Below are 17,851 nucleotides of genomic sequence, written 5' to 3'. Positions count from 1 at the left end.
GAAAATCAATTCACTGATTAGGAGAGCTAACACAAACTGGCAGAATATCAAAGGTGCATCTCTGAACACTCTGAATGACGAGAGAGATTCGAACATTAGAGTATCACAAGGTTAATAAAAATGGCAGGTTACTACACAGTATGGTTGAGAATAAAATACTGATTTACTTGCTTTATACTTATTGATGGAGGAGCTTACCTGTCATTACTTGCTATGAGGATAGTCTAATGTTCATGTTTATCAGCAATCTTGTAACGGATTTTACAGGGACAGATTTTCATGCTCACTGAAAGTAATACAGTTTTCAGAGGCATGTTAGGCTCAGTGATACTAATTTTTTCCTGTTCTTTGGATATGATGATGATGATGGATCAAGGCTACTGCAGTTGGAAGTCCCGTCCCACACCCACTAGTAGCAGTTAAAGAATCTCCCAAATCACAGCACTTCATTATCCTGGCATTCAGACTGCCCACCTGTCTTCAGAGGGGTTTGATTTTGTGTCTATGCAGCCATAGCGCAATCTATTTTTTAAGAGTAAGGGGATGTGCCATAATCCATGTGAAAAAATGCATGTTTGGTTTGTGCCCCCAGTTATATATATACATAGTCATATAAATAAGTACAACTGAACTCTAATAATTCATATATTATAACTATTTCAATTACTTTTATGACTATGCGTAGAAAGTGGGATTTTGGTGAAGTTTTGTATAGAGTCATCTTTTCCTTCCCAGCTTAAGCACAATGCCTGTTAAGCACAATGCCTACCCTCAGCAAGTTTGCTGATGACACCAAGCTGTTTGGCGAGGTAGACACACTGGAGGGGAGGGATGCCATCCAGAGGGACCTGGACAGGCTGGAGAGGTGGGCCCGTTCAACAAGGCCAAGTGCAAGGTCCTACATCTGGGTTGGGGCAATCCCAAGCACAAATACAGGCTCGGCAGGGAATGGCTGGAGAGCAGCCCTGAGGAGAAGGACCTGGGGGTGCTGATTGACGAGAAGCTCAACATGAGCCAGCAATGTACAATCACAGCACAGAAGGCCAACCATATCCTGGGCTGCATTAAAAGGAGTGTGGCCAGCAGGTCAAAGGAGGTGATTCTGCCCCTCTACTCCACTCTCGTGAGACCCCACCTGGAGTACTGCATCCAGCTCTGGAGTCCCCAACATGAGAAGGACATGGACCTGCTGGAGCGTGTCCAGAGAGCCACGAGGATGATCCGAGGGCTGGAGCACCTCTCCTATGAGGAGAGGCTGAAAGAGTTGGGGCTGTTCAGCCTGGAGAAAGAAGGCTCCGGGGAGATCTTATTGCAGCCTTCCAGTACCTAAAGGGGGCCTACAGGAGAGCTGGGGAAGGACTTTTTACTAGGGCGTATAGTGACAGGACAAGGGGGAATGGCTTTAAACTAGAAGAGGGCAGGTTCAGACTGAACATTAGGAAGCAGTTTTTCACTTTCAGGGTGGCAAGGCACTGGAACAGGTGGCCCAGAGAGGTTGTTGAGGCCCCATCCCTGGAGGCGTTCAAGGCCAGGCTGGACGTGGTCCTGGGCAACCTGGTCTAGTGGGAGGTGTCCCTATCTATGGCAGGGGGGTTGGAACTCGATGATCTTCAAGGTCCTTTCCAACCTAAACTATTCTATGATTCTATTTGAAGTAATCAAAGCAAAGTATTTTTAAATAGAAAAAGAAATACTCATGCTAAACATTTTTTTCTTCACAATACTATTTACATATAGTAACTGTGACTACACATGTAAATGTTGAATATGAATAAATTAATGAGTAAAGAGGCAGAAATTTATCTTTCACCTCTCATTTGGAGAATAATGTTAGTCAGTTAAAAGTATAATATTTAGTCAGTTAAAAATGTATTATTCTCTAGTAAAATTAAAACAACTGTGAACGCCTCTCTTCCAGAGTCCTTCCTAAGATCTCTGGCTATTACAGTGCTAAATGCTGGTTGCTGTGACATCACTCTGACAATAGTAATGTTCTTCCAGCAGGAAATCAACAGGCAGGTATTTTCAAACCCCATTAAAACTGTGCAGTATATATTTTACAACAGAACATGGCTACACATGATTAAGCTTCCATGACTAAATCATGAGGCATATCAGTTAAGAGACACCATGGATGTGAGAATTCATTACAGGTTTGCAGTGAATTACAGCTCAGGCTTGTAAATTGGAGAAGCAGTTCAATCGCTCCACCCATGTTGCTCACAATAGTAATGCTGTCAAAGGGCAAAAGCCAGTGAATATTGAGCAGAAAAATTATCCTGAGGTGGAGGTGATTGTCCTCTTAGTATAAACAGTCAAAAAGTAAGACTCTTCAGTGCAAGCATATTTGCTCAATAAACAATTGGAATGCAGTATCATAGGTCAATGAAATCATGCCTCGAGCTGACCACAATAGAGAGACGAGAATGGCTGGAAGACACGAGAGTTACAATATGTCATGCATGGATCTTCAAAAATGCGTAATATTCGCACCAGAGCATTTTAACTAATTCCTTCTCCCTCTTCACATTCACTCTACTACAACCATCATATTTGTTGTCCTGTTCTTTTCAGTTCATCATTGTGCATATCACATTTACCACAAGCACTGCTGTAAATGGTTATATTTATTATGATGTTTTGAATTAAATGCTTTCACCTCCACATGGTGCTAAGCAACACTTCACGATCAAGAACTAATAATTAAGACAAACACAAAGAGAACACATCGGTAATAAAGCTTTCCTGATTTTCTCTAGAAAGACGCAGATGTGCAACATCCCAGTTTCGCTTTGAAATTAAGTGATCAGCTAGCTTTGAGGGGACACCATACAAGTAAAATAAGTAATCTCAGTGAGATATTAATAGAAATTTCTAAACCTAAAATCAGCTGTGAACAGATGGAGGATGATGAATTTCATTCTCTATTAAATTATTTCTACAAGAGGTTCCTGGAAGGCCATGAACTATTCCACGGAGTTTTCATTCTTTATTCAGTTCTACAGGATAGTAAGAACAGAGGAAGTCTTTTGTTACATTCTATATGACTTAGAATGGAGGAAAAATACACCTCCTGAGATGCAGAGGCTTATTGACTGTATAGACAGTGTTGTGACTGCATTATTTTCTGAGTGTAAAAAGTAACACTGTCAAGTAAAAAAAAAAAAAAAAAAGAAGAACGTAACCAAGTCTATTGGCTCTTCCAGTTTGATCCTTTCTCTGTCGAAATCATTATAGAATAGAATAGAATCAGTGAGGTTGGAAGGGACCTTTAAGATCATCAAGTCCAACCATTAACCTACCCTGATAAAAACACCACCACTCCTAAACCATGTCCCTAAGCACCTCATCTACCCTTTTCTTAAACACCTCCAGGGATGGTGAATCCACCACCTCTCTGGGCAGCTTATTCCAATGTTTAATAACCCTTTCAGTGAAAAAATGCTTCCTAATATCCAATCTAAACGTGCCCTGACATAACTTGAACCCATTTCCTCTTGTCCTATCACTTGTCGCTATGGAGTGCTCTGTGCAACATGTGAAAAAAAAAAAAAAGTCTTAGTGAAAATAAGGCAACAAAAAGGAAACCAAGACAAATCCAAACCAAAGCAAACAAAAAAACCACCCCTCCCTCCCCAGCTTTTGATGGCTGTTGATATGTTTATATGAAATGTTTGACTGTGTTTAGGAAGTTGTAAATAAAGGGTACAAACTGCTGGGGAGAAAGACGTGTTCTACAGCCACCTAGGAAAGTGAATATGCTCATTGATCCCACTCTAAACTAAATTATGTTTTGCTGATGAAGAGTTGCTTTTCAGCCCTACTACACACAATTGCTTGAACCAATGCAGGGAGAGCAGCAACAGCACGCAGTCAAGATGGCCCTTTAAGTAAGGATGACATTTTTAATTCTGCTTTAACTTATTGTGAAACCACACGCTAAGCCATAGAAAAACATCTTGTAGTCTGACACAACCTTCTATAGTCTTATGAAATACAAACAGGGCAGTACTGCAGCTCCTGGGAATTGGTGATGCTGCATTAAAATCATGTAATTCTTCTATTTATTTTTTGTTTGTGCTTCTTAGTAGGCTGTCTCAAAGTAATTTAGGAACCAAACCTGTAAATGTTTCTTATTCTAAAATAAACAGCACTCAGCATGACACAAATGACATTTTGTGAGGCTCCAGGAGGGAGTAAAGTAGCACTGGCACACAGTTCCTTCTTCCTCTCTAAATGTCATTACACTGTTTGATATAGTAGCAGAAATCACTTAACCAGTTGGGCAGCACAGCAGGTCACTCTAGACATGATTTTAAACAATTTCAGAAAAAATGTTTCACACATACAAACACAAAATAAAAAATTAATGCAAAACAGTCCCAAATTGTTCCTAATAGTTTACTTACTCAGCACTTCATTTGCCAAGATTATTGTATATGTACATAATAAACTTGATTGCATGCTGCAATAGTCTTGTTTATTGGTTCAACCACATGAACTCATTACATATTCATTTTGTTGTCCATCTTTTTTTTTGTCTGCATGCTGTACAGAATGCAAACCGTTGAAATAATATTGTGTGCATACTTGGTGCAGTGTATATGAAGATTATGCTGAACCTTACCTGAGTTAGAGCAGAACAAAAAGATCTCAAAGAACGCTAAATATGTAGTGCTGTAGTATTCTGTGAAGTTTAAAAGTTCTGTTCAATCTTTTGTCAGGTAAAGCAGAAGTACAAAAGCACCTATGCATATATACATAGAGCAATCAGTCCATACCATTCAGATACAGACAGATTGTATCAATCTCTCTGGCCATGCAAACAATCACAATCAAGAAATGTCAGACAAAAAAATCAAACCAAAACAATTTCCACCATCTACATTCGAGACGACAATCCCCCCCCCCCCCCCAAAAAAAAAAAAACATTAACAGAAAAAGCATATGATGCATACCCTAAATAATGCTATGCACTAACCTGTGTGATTGTTCTCATTTTATTCACTTTGCTTTTAACGCCCATCATTTTTCAGTCACTAGGTGGTATAAAGAGAAAGAAGACAATATAGGAGACCACTTTCAAGAAGTTTTAGAGGAAAAGAGATGGACAGAGAGTTAACAAACTGAAAAATAACAAAAATAGATATTCTATTTCCTCTTGTCTGAGTAAAATGCAGCATCGTAGATTTTCCAATCCCCTGTTGCATTCTGCTAAATTTTGTTTTAGGCTGTCAAATCAAGGTACTTTTCCTTCCTTCATGGGAGAAGTGTTCCAAAATATCTGCAACAGAATGACCTTGGCATCCTATTTAGTCACCTCAGAACTCCACATTTCACGACAGCTACCAAACCTTTGATGGTTAGGCAGTTAGTACGACATCATTGCTTAAGACGTCACTGTAATTGTCTCAGTGTCTCCTGCATTCCTGTTCATTTTTTGCTCTGTCCTTGCATTCATTCTAGGCTTGCACTGGGAGCATGAATGCTTTTGGGAGACCATTTCTTACTGAATGCATTAAGTTATATTTCGGACGCCTGACTTGCCTTTATCTGCTACCACAATTATGTTATGTGAGCACTCTCATCGGGCATCTAGTCAACGACACTGTCACTTTTATCTTTTGCTAAGGGAAAAAAAACCCACACCTGCACAGTGTTTGACATTCTTTAAAGTTCATTGAAGTTCACATAAGGATGGTGACAATTCCATAAGCAATTGTATGGTTTTAGCCTGCTTTGCTGTACTGGGCATTCTCTCTCTCTGCCTTCTTTCTCCTCTTATTTCCTCTGGTAGTTTCAGCACATTTAAATGTATGATTTACCATCTTAAGTTCGGGGCATCTCCTCACAATAAAGGAGAAAACAGAATAGCTGCAATTGAGTTATTTCCAGAATGAGGATCTGTAGAGATATACTAGGACTGTCCTACATTGAAATTAATTTCCTGTGACAAGAGGCAGAGTTTAGTAGTTTTATAAACAAAGCAAACACTACCGTGCTAATGTCATCATACTGCTTTTGGTAGTGGAGTGTTATCTCTATGTTAAGTGGCATTGTTTCAGTTCTCAGACATCAGTAAGAATCTGTTTATTACTGCTTTTTATATGATGAGGAAAGATTTTGGTTTATTAGAAACCACTAACCATTTGCAGTAGGGTGCAACACCGAGACATCATAAAGGTATTATGAAAGAGAACAGGAAAAAAAAAGTGAAAGACACCCCCCCTTAACACCCCACCCCCACACCTCCCTCCCTTCCCCCCCCCAAAAAAAGAGTAGGAAAAGTCATTCTGGTAAAATATCAATACTGACACAGCAGTAAAATTTTTTTGCACACTTACCACAGTTCACATTATATTTTTCTGCTTTCAGCATTTCAACTTAAAAAATATTGTAGCACCTACCTTTGAAGCAATGTTTTTTAGGCACTGTAGTTCCAAAGAACTTAGGATCTTCAGATATTTTTTTAAAATCCATACAAGTACCTTTGTTTTGTTCTAAACCACTAAATTCTTTGGAATATTTGCAGTAATATAAATCTCTAATGTCTCATTTAATTGTGTAACTAATCAATATATTTCTTTTATCATTTCACCAAATCATCTTATCGAGTTGTTTCATGGAAACAATTTAGTGTAATTGGGTTTCTAACCAAATGTATGTGGTGTTTATTTAAAACATTTAAAAAAACCCAAAAGAGTAACAACTACACTCCTTAGAAGCAACATTTTAACATAAAAGTGTGCTCAAAACAGACTCAGAATAGACTGCAGCAGGCCACAAGGATATTGCGAGTTTTGAAATATGTACAATGACAGCTGGTAGCACAGAGCCATCTATAAGCTTTAGTTAGTTTTTATTAAATTGTTAAATTCTATTATCCAGAACTCAAAGTTTTCCATTTCTTAGCCTGAAGCTAGAAAAAAATCTTACTCAAAAAGAGGTCTCTGTTTAGGTATATTTATCAATCCACTTGGCTATTGTCCATTTTAAAAAAAATAGAACTATTGAAGATTTTAGTGTTCTATCTAGAAGGATTTTCTTGCTTTTCCGCTTCTAATGTTGGCATATGATGTTGTCATAACCAAAGAATAACTGTGCTCTTCTATGCTCTTACCTTATTTAGCATCAGTTAGCGATACAGAGGCAGCACATCTAATAATAACTAATAAACCCCATAAGAATTTTGCACTATAATTGTATTTCCATGTTTGTTATATCTTTGACCTATTTTTTTAAAAAATAGTTTTACAAACTTAAATCTCTAGTAATATCAGCATTACTCTCCTAAATTTCCCCTCTTTTCCAGTAGTAGAGTGCTGTCAGATTTTTGATGCATTTGTTTTTTCTAATGACGCTTATTTTGTATCATTTGTATTCTTTTTTTGGACTGATCATTACAGAACAAGAATGTCCCTAGAATAATCTTTCATTTACATGGTTTCAGATAACTCATTTTCTATGTTGAGGATGGCATTTTACAAGCCTACTAATTATATCTCATTTTAATGGCAACTTTTAAAAGTAACATTTACCAAAACACTTTCAGCTCTGCTAATTTTACTGCAGAGAAATCACTGTCTTCTCCTCTAACTGATGTGAAGAATTGTCACCTGGGAAACAGACTAGCAGTGCTATTGTAACATTTTCTACTGTGTAACTAATGCAGCATAAAAAAGGCTTCTCATATTTATTTAATAATCATAAAAGCTCAGATAAAATATAGCAAGCATCAGAAGCACAGATTATTTTCTGTATGCCGTGTAACTATTACAATACAGCTTTCCTTTAACAAATGAAAAAAATTCGTAGAATTCAGAAAGTAATTTCCCCCACGTTTCTTGTTTTACAGCTTTTAATTTGTCTTACCATGCGGGCAATCTGAAGATGGTGGCAGATGGAGAAAAGTAATGGGAAGACTAGAACCACTAGTTATATACATCTGTTGAAAAATTTATCTTGCTGAGAAGAATTACATATCTATCAACTGCTTCGGCAAACAAGTTGTTGTGACTTCTGCTTTTTATAACCTCTTTCCCCATCCTTCTTTCTCACCCAATCACATTGTACTTGTTTCCTATGGATGTACTGGCTGGAGCAATCTTCCTTACAAGCACTGTACACAGAACCTGCCAGAAATCCTAAGCATTACTACCCTTTACATAATGACATCAGAGGGCTAAATTATTTGGCTGTAATTCCTTCCATGTGCCAAATGAAAATTCTTGTTTTCATAACAAGAGGAACATTGACATTTCCTTTGCTACACCAGTATTGAGTCTTTTTGTTGAATGATCCTCACAATTCTTTTACCACTGAGGCAAAGCATTAGAAAACTGCTATAAGCTTTTTCTTTCATGCTATGAGATGAGGAAGAGTATATTACCTAAAATTGTGCTATTGGCTTCCTGCACTCAGTTTTCTCTCCTGCTAATCTTTCACAAATTTTGAAATGATAAAATAAGGATCGGGACAAATTTTCAATGTGCAAAGATATAAAAAGAGATTTAAACAAAGATGACAAAGTCAAGAATTCAAAAATAGAATTTGTTCAGGTCAGCAGTGTGGAGATGGGTTTGGCGTTAAACAAATGTTCATAGATGTATGAAATCCTCAACTATACATGGCTATACGCACGGTTACTCCTGAATTCTCAGTTATGTGGCCATTTGCTAAATGATCCGGTTTGCACCAGAGATGGTGTCACAATTCAAAACCAGGAAGTCATTCATCAAGCTTTAAGAAGGAGTATTTAACAGAGCAAATTCACTTTCTAGTTCTCACAGTGTGACAGCATCTGTTGTGGGGATTGTTAGTAACAGAGCACAGATTGATGCTCTGATGAGGAGCTGATAGCAAGAAATTTAATGTGTCTTTGAAAAGCAATTAGGTGACTAAGGCTAACCTGCTGGATACCACACCCTAATTGCTGCATCAACAAGGAACCCACTCAGTTCAGATGGTCAGTGTTGGCTCCGGTCTTCATTTCAGACCCTTAGGTTTTCCTTTCAGTCCCCTTGAAATCCAGAGTCAGTACTCGTGGTATAAAATTTGTATTGCATAAAGAGAATACAGAATGTTCAAAAAATCATCTTCAGTTATACCCCTACAATGCCAATGATTGCAGTGATTAAGTGAGTAGAGTGTAAAGCTCTGGCACCGCTTCATTTTTTTATGTAGGTTAAATCCCATAATTAGAAGTGCAACTACTCTTCTGTCTGAAATTCATCAAAGGATGTAAACCTTTAGATGGAAACTGAACCCACAGAGATGAACATTTCATAAGAAACTGTATTAATTTATGATAACTTTTATTTGAATTAAATTAAAGCATTTAGTAGCCTTACTTTACAGTGTCATTATTTTCTCTTGCTGCTGGGTCAGTGTAAATCTAGCCAGACACTAATAGTTGGATTCTATTATTTTATCACCAATAATAATAAGATATTGCTTTCACTGTAGCTCATTGATTGCCAAGATGAAAATGGTTTTCATTTAGCTTACAGAAGATAATTGCCTTTGAGGACCGCAAGTCAACTAGGGTAGGGTAGCCGTGTCTTCCCAACACTCCCTTCCACTTGGAAGGAATCATTGTATACTCTCACACAGTTTTGGCCTCAAGTCCAAATTTAATTGCATTTAAATGTCATCTTTTGGAAATAGACCTGTGGAAGTAATGTTCAAAAATGTTAAACGTCTGAGGTTTATGTTGTCAAAGATGGGTCTCTGCTGAAGTCATGATTGCCAAGGAGACCATTTTCAACCAGACACTTAACTGCAAAAAATGTGTAAGTGCTCTTTAATTATGAAAACTCTAAACAAAGGTTCATTCCAATTCCATTAACTTCAGCTTGAAGTGGAATGATCCACAGACTTCATCAGAAAAGGCAGCCAAATAACATACCTGGGGTCATTCATTTTAAGGATCTTGAAGGAACTTTGTATTATTGTCGTGGTTTGGCCGGAACCAGGACAATTGTGAACTAAATAAGCACTATTTTGTTGATTTGCCTCTTACTTTAGAGAAATACCTTTTTTGTTATGGCTCGAATCTTCTGTTAGGCAGTCTTTTCTGACTGTATATGAGACATAAGCCTATTCTGCATGCCTTCTTTATTTTTATATATATCTATTTACATATAAAATTGATAGTAATACATCCTTTTTTTCCAACAGATCTCAGCAAATGAATGACATATGGAATTTCACCTAAGTGGTTTTATTGAGCAAATTAGTAAAACATCACTGTAAATTTGAGAAACTTTTTTTAAGAACTGGAATTCTGAAACTAAGGAAACTAATTGGTCAATCACATTATTAATTCCATTAACTAACTATTTTCATATGTGCACAAATATTCTAAATGTCATCAGTTCTGCACAGAACAAAGAATAATAAAGAGGATAACCAAGTGTACCGGTGTCAGCCTACTGCAGCCAGTAGTACCTATTGCAAGTTAAATCATCAGTGTTGCATCCAGCTTAATTATTACTTTAACACTATTGTGAGAGCTATATTTTCCCATTCCAGTCTTTACACATTTGAATTGTAGTATTTGAGCAAGGCTTTTGACACTGTCTCCCATGACATCCTCATTAGGAAACTGAGGAAGTATGGGCTAGATGAGGTGACAGTGAGGTGGATTGAGAGTTGGCTGCGGGACAGAACTCAGAGGGTTGTGATCAGCGGCACAGAGTCTAGTTGGAGGCCTGTAACCATGGGTGTCCCCCAGGGGTCAATACTCGGTCCAATTTTGTTTAATATATTCATTAATGACCTGGATGAGGGGACAGAGTGTATCCTCAGCAAGTTTGCTGATGATACCAAACTGGGTGGGGTGGCTGACACCCCAGAGGGCCGTGCTGCCATCCAGCGTGACCTGGACAGGCTGGAGAGCTGGGCAGAGAAGAACCTAATGAGGTTCAACAAAAGCAAGTGCAAGGTCCTGCACCTGGGGAGGAAGAATGCTAGGCACCAGTATAGGTTAGGGGCGGACCTGCTGGGAAGTAGCTCGGAGGAGAAGGATCTGGGGGTCCTAGTAGACAGTAAATTATCCATGGCCCAGCAATGTGCCCTTGTTGCCAAAAAGGCCAATGGAATCCTGGGCTGCATAGGGAAGAGTGTGGCCAGTAGGTCGAGGGAGGTCATTCTCCCCCTCTACTCTGCACTGGTGAGGCCACAACTGGAATACTGTGTCCAGTTTTGGGCTCCCCAGTTCAAGAGGGACAGGGCACTGCTGGAGCGAGTCCAGCGAAGAGCAACTAAGATGATTAAGGGCTTGGAGCATCTCCCTTCTGAGGAAAGGCTGAGAGAGCTGGGACTCTTTAGCCTGGAGAAGAGAAGGCTGAGGGGAGACCTTATTATGGCGTACAAGTATCTAAAGGGTGGGTTGAAGGAGGACGGAGCCAGGCTCTTTTCAATGGTTCCCAGTGACAGGACGAGGGGCAATGGGCACAAGTTAGAACACAGGAAGTTCCGTTCAAATACACGGAAACACTTCTTTACGGTGAGGGTGCCAGAGCACTGGCACAGGCTGCCCAGGGAGGTTGTGGAGTCCCCTTCTCTGGAGATTTTCACGACCCGCCTGGATGCAGTCCTGAGTAATGTGCTCTGGGCAATCCTGCTTTAGCAGGGGAGTTGGGCTAGATGATCTCTAGAGGTCCCTTCCAACTCTGAAAATTCTGTGATTCTGTGATTCTGTGATAAGGTATTTCAGTATACATTAGTCATACAGAAATGCTAGTGTTGTCGCCAAAGTGGTTTCAGTTTCCGTGTACAACATATGCTATGCTATCAATGGGTGTAAAAATCAAAATAAAAGAAAACAAAACAAAACCATAGATATATGTTAAAATAACATGGAGATAATTATTTTATTCATAAATAAAAATATTAAGAAATCCTAACTGTAAGAGGCTGAAAGTGCTACATGAACCTTCCAGAAGGTTTTCATGTACAGCTAGAGCTGACAATGGAAATGCAAGGATTGCTTCATGTTTATTGAAGTAATAGTAATTTATTTCTTTTTCCCCTTCCATGTTCCCATTACTCATTGTGAATCCAATGCTAACTACTACTTTTAGCTTTTTAAACCAACACATTTTGGAGCTATGAAAATGTACAGTTGAGAATAATTACTCAAGTTTATCAACAAAATGGAATTACTGAAATGGAATACAGCAGACTACATGCCTCACAGAAAAGACTGCAAAAAAGGAGCTCCTTTGAGTACTGATTTAGCAAAGCACTCAGGTAAACATTTTATCTTAATTCTGTTCTCAACTCCCACTAACTTCAAGGAGATGAAGATGCACTTGACTGCTTTGCTGCACAATGATAGGATTAGTCGAGTGCTTGAATAAAGCATGTGTTTACGGACCATACATAACATGAGTTATAGTTTACTGTAGTATGTCAGACTGCAAATTATGGCAGATCAGAAGAAACACAGTGAGCTGTGCAGCTGATGACAAGGCAGAAAATGGTAACTTGGCCAAGTGTTGCAATGTAAATTGTTCCAAGTGATGAATCCAAGCAATTAAAAAACCTGTATGCTTCTTTGCTTGGACTGAAATTCCCTAGGTAGCTGCAACTGTTCCTACACATGCTGCACAAACTGTCAATGTCTGAACAGGTTGGTAGTGGTCTTTTGCTTAAGTCTTATTGAATTTGGGAGCTAGTGACAACAGTGCTGACGTCTTCCAGAAGTCTCCATCAGAAGTCCTCCAAAGGCTTCCAATCATACTTAACACAATTTCAAGGGGGTTCTCTATGAGGCTAAAAAGCTGTTTGCAGTGATGTAAAGGGTTCTTTATCTACCTCTTTAAAGGAAATAGTGTCTAATGCTGCGATGAGAGAGGGTGCCCTGTAAATTCATGCAGCCTTTCAGACCTCTTGAGGACAAGGCTTTTGCATGTGATGAGAGAGGTTCAACTGTGTCAGGACAGAGGGACACCTGAGTACACACATAAGCAAAACCAGAGGTGCCTGGCAGCATGGACAGCAGCTCAGGGACTATGTGGCAGCTCACGAGGGTTTTCAGAACTCTTTTTTTGGAGATAGGTGAAATTACAAGAATAGCGTCACATCAATTCCTCACATGTAAACGTGAGTAGCAATATTTCCTTACCTTTCATAAATATTAGAAAATTGTGCTCTTATACTTTGTAAAAAATAATGGTTACTGTTGATTCCCATTCCCATCAAGTGGGTTTTGCAGCAATATAATAAAAATTAGAAAAAAAGTAGATGAGGACATTGATAATAACGTCCACTGGAAAACTCGTATCTTTATTATTTCCCTTTGCTTAGAATAGTAAGATTAGTAAACTGAATTAGGATTTCAATCCAATATCCAGGCATGTATTCATATACGGAAAATACAACCTGCGAGCAGTTACACTGTTTTGTACATCTGAGCAGCAGAAAAAGTTCTAACTTCAGTGTTTAGTAAATGATTCAGCATTTATTTTCTACTATATTGTTTAGTAGAAGAGTATTCTGTGTTCTAAGAACTAGAGACATGAAGAAAAATGCTAATTAAAATTCCATATGAAATCCTGAGCAACTTAAATTTATAAATCAAGGACAGAACAATAACCCTATTTGTCATAAGTTTCATACAAAGTTTGCATTTTTACATTACTGTGAATCTATATATTTACTTCCTTCTTACTTCATCTAATAATCCACCCTCCAAAATTTCATTACTGCCATGCTATCTCATATTCACAGAATCACAGAGTGGTAGGAGTTGGAAGGGACCTTTGGGGATCATCTAGTCCAACCCCACTGCTAAAGCAGCTCACCTAGAGAAGGTCAAACAGGAACAAATCCAGGCGGGTTCTGAATGTCTTCAGAGAAGGAGACTCCAACACCTCTCTTGGCATCCTGTTCCAGTGCTCTGTCACCCTCAGAGTCAAGAAGTTTTTCTTCATGTTCAGATGGAACTTCCTGTGTTGCCGTTGGTGCCCATTGCCCCTTGTCCTGGTGCTGGGCACCACTGAAAAGACTCTGGCCCCATCCTCTTGACATCCGCCTTTTAGATATTTATAAGCATTGATGAGATCCCCTCTCAGTCTTCTCTTCTCGAGGCTAAACAGACCCAGGTCTCTCAGCCTTTCCTCGTAAGAGAGGTCCTCCAGCCCCTTGATCATCTTGGTAGCCCTCCACTGGACTCTCTGCATTAGTTCCTTGTCTTTCTTGAACTGGGGAGCCCAGAACTGGACACAGCATTCCACATGTGGCCTCACCAGGGCAGAGAGGATGACCTTCCTTGACTTACTGGCCACGCTCTTTTTAATGTGCCCCGGTAGTCCATTGGCCTCTTGGCCATAAGGGCACATTGCTGCCTCATGGTCATCCTGTTGTCCACCAGGACTCCCTGGTCCCTCTCTGCAGAGCTGTTTTCCAGCACGTCAGCCCCCAACCTGTACTGGTGCATGGGGTTATTCCTCCCAAGGACCATACTCTTGCCCTTGTTGAACTTCATTAGGTTCCTCTCTGCTCCACTCTGCAGCCTGTCCAGGTCTTGCTGAATGGCAGCACAGCCTTCTGCTGTGTCAGCCACTGCTCCCAGTTTAGTGTCATCAGCAAACTTGCTGAGGGTACACTCTGTCCCCTCATCCATTCATTGATGAATACATTGAACAAGACTGGACCCAGTACTGACTCCTGAGGAACACCGCTAGTTACAGGCCTCCAACTATACTCCTTGCCACTGATCACAGCCCTCTGAGCTCTGCCATTCAGCCCGTTCTCAATCCACCTCACTGTCCATTTCTGATATGGCTTACAAAACTTCAAAGTCTATGATAATTAAAGTGTAACTGTATAGCCACATGTATTCCCTTGAAATTTGTCTACATGACCAACGAAAACATTTAATTTCTTTTTGAGTTTCACCCTTTGCAGAAAATTGAATTAAGTAGATAGACTCTTGCTAAGACTTAGATCCATTTTTAAACTGATGCCCTATTAATACATGGATATAAGGCCAGCTGGTAAAGCATAATCAAAATATTTTCAAGGGTTCTCTGAGGAAAAGTTACAATCTCATATATACCATATTTCCAGAAACAGTGAATACCCTACAATTAGAGTTATGGTGAGAACATTTAACTGCTTAATCCAAGAAATTTCTGCCAAGCTATCTTTCTCATTTATAATGGCCTTTGTTAATCTTTCATGCAATTAATCTTCCCCACACAATGTGTGCTTTCATTTTTTACTCCTCACTAGACATAATTACATTACCAACAGGAAACTGAGTTTTCAAATTAAAAGCATGCACAGAATGAAAGCATAACCCACACCAAATATGCTACTAGAGTTTAGAAACCCTAAAAAGTCTAATTGTTTCTTGTTCATGATCACTCATGGGTAGCTCCTATAATCTACTCAATCTGCTGATTACCTTGTTCATTATACCCTACTTTCCATATCCTTGGTCCACAGTTCACAAAGTGGTATTTGCATTTTGGCACGGCTTCACAGAGGAACTTAGGAGCTATGGTTGAGTGCACCTATGTTTTTTTTGCTTCTGGAAGCACAACATCTGGTGCCCTGAACAGCCTGAAGTAAAAGGCACCTCAGAATAGGATGTTCTAAGTTACCCTGCTGAGGGAGTCGGCAGCAAGCACTGCAGATGGTCTGACACCTTTCTGGCTGAATGAATCCTAAAGTCTCCTATGCAGTTATGCTGGCATGACCATTTAGTCTGTTAGGGAGCGATTAGTGGAAAGCAGAAGATCCTACGTTATGTCAGGAAAAGAAATAAACCTGTGGATTTTCAGGTAGGTTTCCATATATTCTTACTACCAAAACGTATGATCATAACGCCTGTCTGTGCGTAGTCCAGTAGGTATACTATGAACATACTACCAAATCGTGCCTTTCCTCCTCCTAGCAAAATAAATGGAGAAACATCTCATCTATGAACTCCACAAATGTTGAGGTCAAGGGTTTCCTTAGTCTTCCAGCTCCCTAGGCAAGTTCTAGACTCGTTATGTCTGTATATCGGGAGTAGCTAATGCATGATATGATGGTGATGGTCTCCTCTCTCCTTTGGCATGCAGTCATTTAGCACTGAAATCTGCAGTTCCAGATTTCTACGACTGCAGTGTTGCGATACTGAAAGATGTGATAACTCTGGGACATAAAGGAATCTGGTGGCAGAATAGGAGAACTTCAGTCCATTCACAAAATAGAAACTTACATCTCCCCTGCCTGTCATAACAGCTAGAGGAGTGGAAATCTGTATGGTGTAAGGAATGATGGAGGGGAAAATTGTGCCTACTGGAATGCTTATTTCAATTGATGTTTTCTGGGTTTCTAATGGAGTGATAAGCTCTTGTTTGTTTCTAGAAATATCCACACGTTATTTTGTTCTTGTTAGACAATTAGAAACAGTTGCACACTTAATATTTTTATTTAGACTTCAGCGTAATCTTGAACCTGATGCATCATTGGTATAGTTCCACTCCATTTAATTACGTCAAGTCTAAAGCTGGCCTTTTGTAATTGGTTCCTGACAAGACTTTTATAAGACCAAACTATGAAACAATATTTATAGTGTTCGCTGCAAGTGCAGATTCAAAATTATGGTATTGAGTTAAAAGCTAGAGGCTTCTGGTTGAGTAATCAAATCTCTTTGTTCCAAACATAATTGTTTGAGCCTGACTCACTTTGTTCTATTTAAAGACTAACTGAAGACCTGCAATATTGAGGGCTCACTTCAATAAGCTGGTATCACATTTTCCATTAAGGAAACAGAGAATGATATTACACTTCATTTGCAATTTGTAGTGCTAGAGAAATATTCTGTTGGATGTTAAGAGTTATCTGTAATTTCACAACTCAAATCCTTACATATTCTTCTTTTCATAAAAATGTATCTTTGTATTATTTTACTCCCTCTTTGCATCTTTAAAGACAGGAGGTCTGTAAAGGACCAAGTACGATCAATAAGCTCCTATATGTTGCTGGTGACCCATACTGCTATCTAATTAGTTAAGCTTAAACAGTAGTAAAAAGGATGAAAGACATAGGTCAGGCTACCCAAACAATAAGAAACCCATCAGGAAATGCGCTTAGCCCACCTGTTTCCTTGGTTAGTTAACTGTATTAATCAAAATATTAAAAATAGCACAAGAGCAGAGTTTTAAATACAGACTCTTGAGAGCTCCCTCCTTTAAATCAGAACCCCAAGATCTGGACATTCATCCTTGTCTCTGATCCAGAGCAGAAAGCAGCCTGTTCTCTAAAAAGCAATCAGGGGTGTGCAAGGCTTTTCTTTGCAAACCTCCAGCCAATGTCAGTGAACCAATCTTATTAGATATGATCTATTAGCAGGGTGTCTGCTGTGGAATAAGCCAACCATATACTGTTACACCCAGAATAGCGTGACTTTTCTCTAATGCAAAAGAAAAGGAAAAAGGAAGTGATAAAAAAATTAAGAACATCCACCTAGTGTGAGAAAGTACTGTCTCTGGTAATCCGGTGTAAAAGGCACCCATAACAGTAGCTGTCTGCTTCTGAATTTGAAGAGCTTTGTAGCAGGGAGGAATCAGGAAAAGGTCTTTATCCAGTCAGGTGTTCAGTGATAATTGGTGAGGCTAAGTAACTGTATTTTATTTACCTTTAAAAATGCTGCTATCTGCTCCCAGGTTGTGGAGAGCTAGAAATCATCCTGGTTTTACAAAGACAGAGTAAAAATACAGTAGCAAAATCCTCCAACACTATAAAACCTAGCCACAGTATGGAGTTTTACTGCTTAAAACTATGCTACTTGTCAATATTAACAGGATAATTCAACTGCATTTTAAGAAATAAGTAGTGCTTGGAATCT

Source organism: Vanellus vanellus, assembly GCF_965231255.1.
Source record: "Vanellus vanellus genome assembly, chromosome: 2".
Taxonomy (NCBI): Eukaryota; Metazoa; Chordata; class Aves; order Charadriiformes; family Charadriidae; genus Vanellus; species Vanellus vanellus.
Note: the sequence above shows the minus strand (reverse complement) of the source record.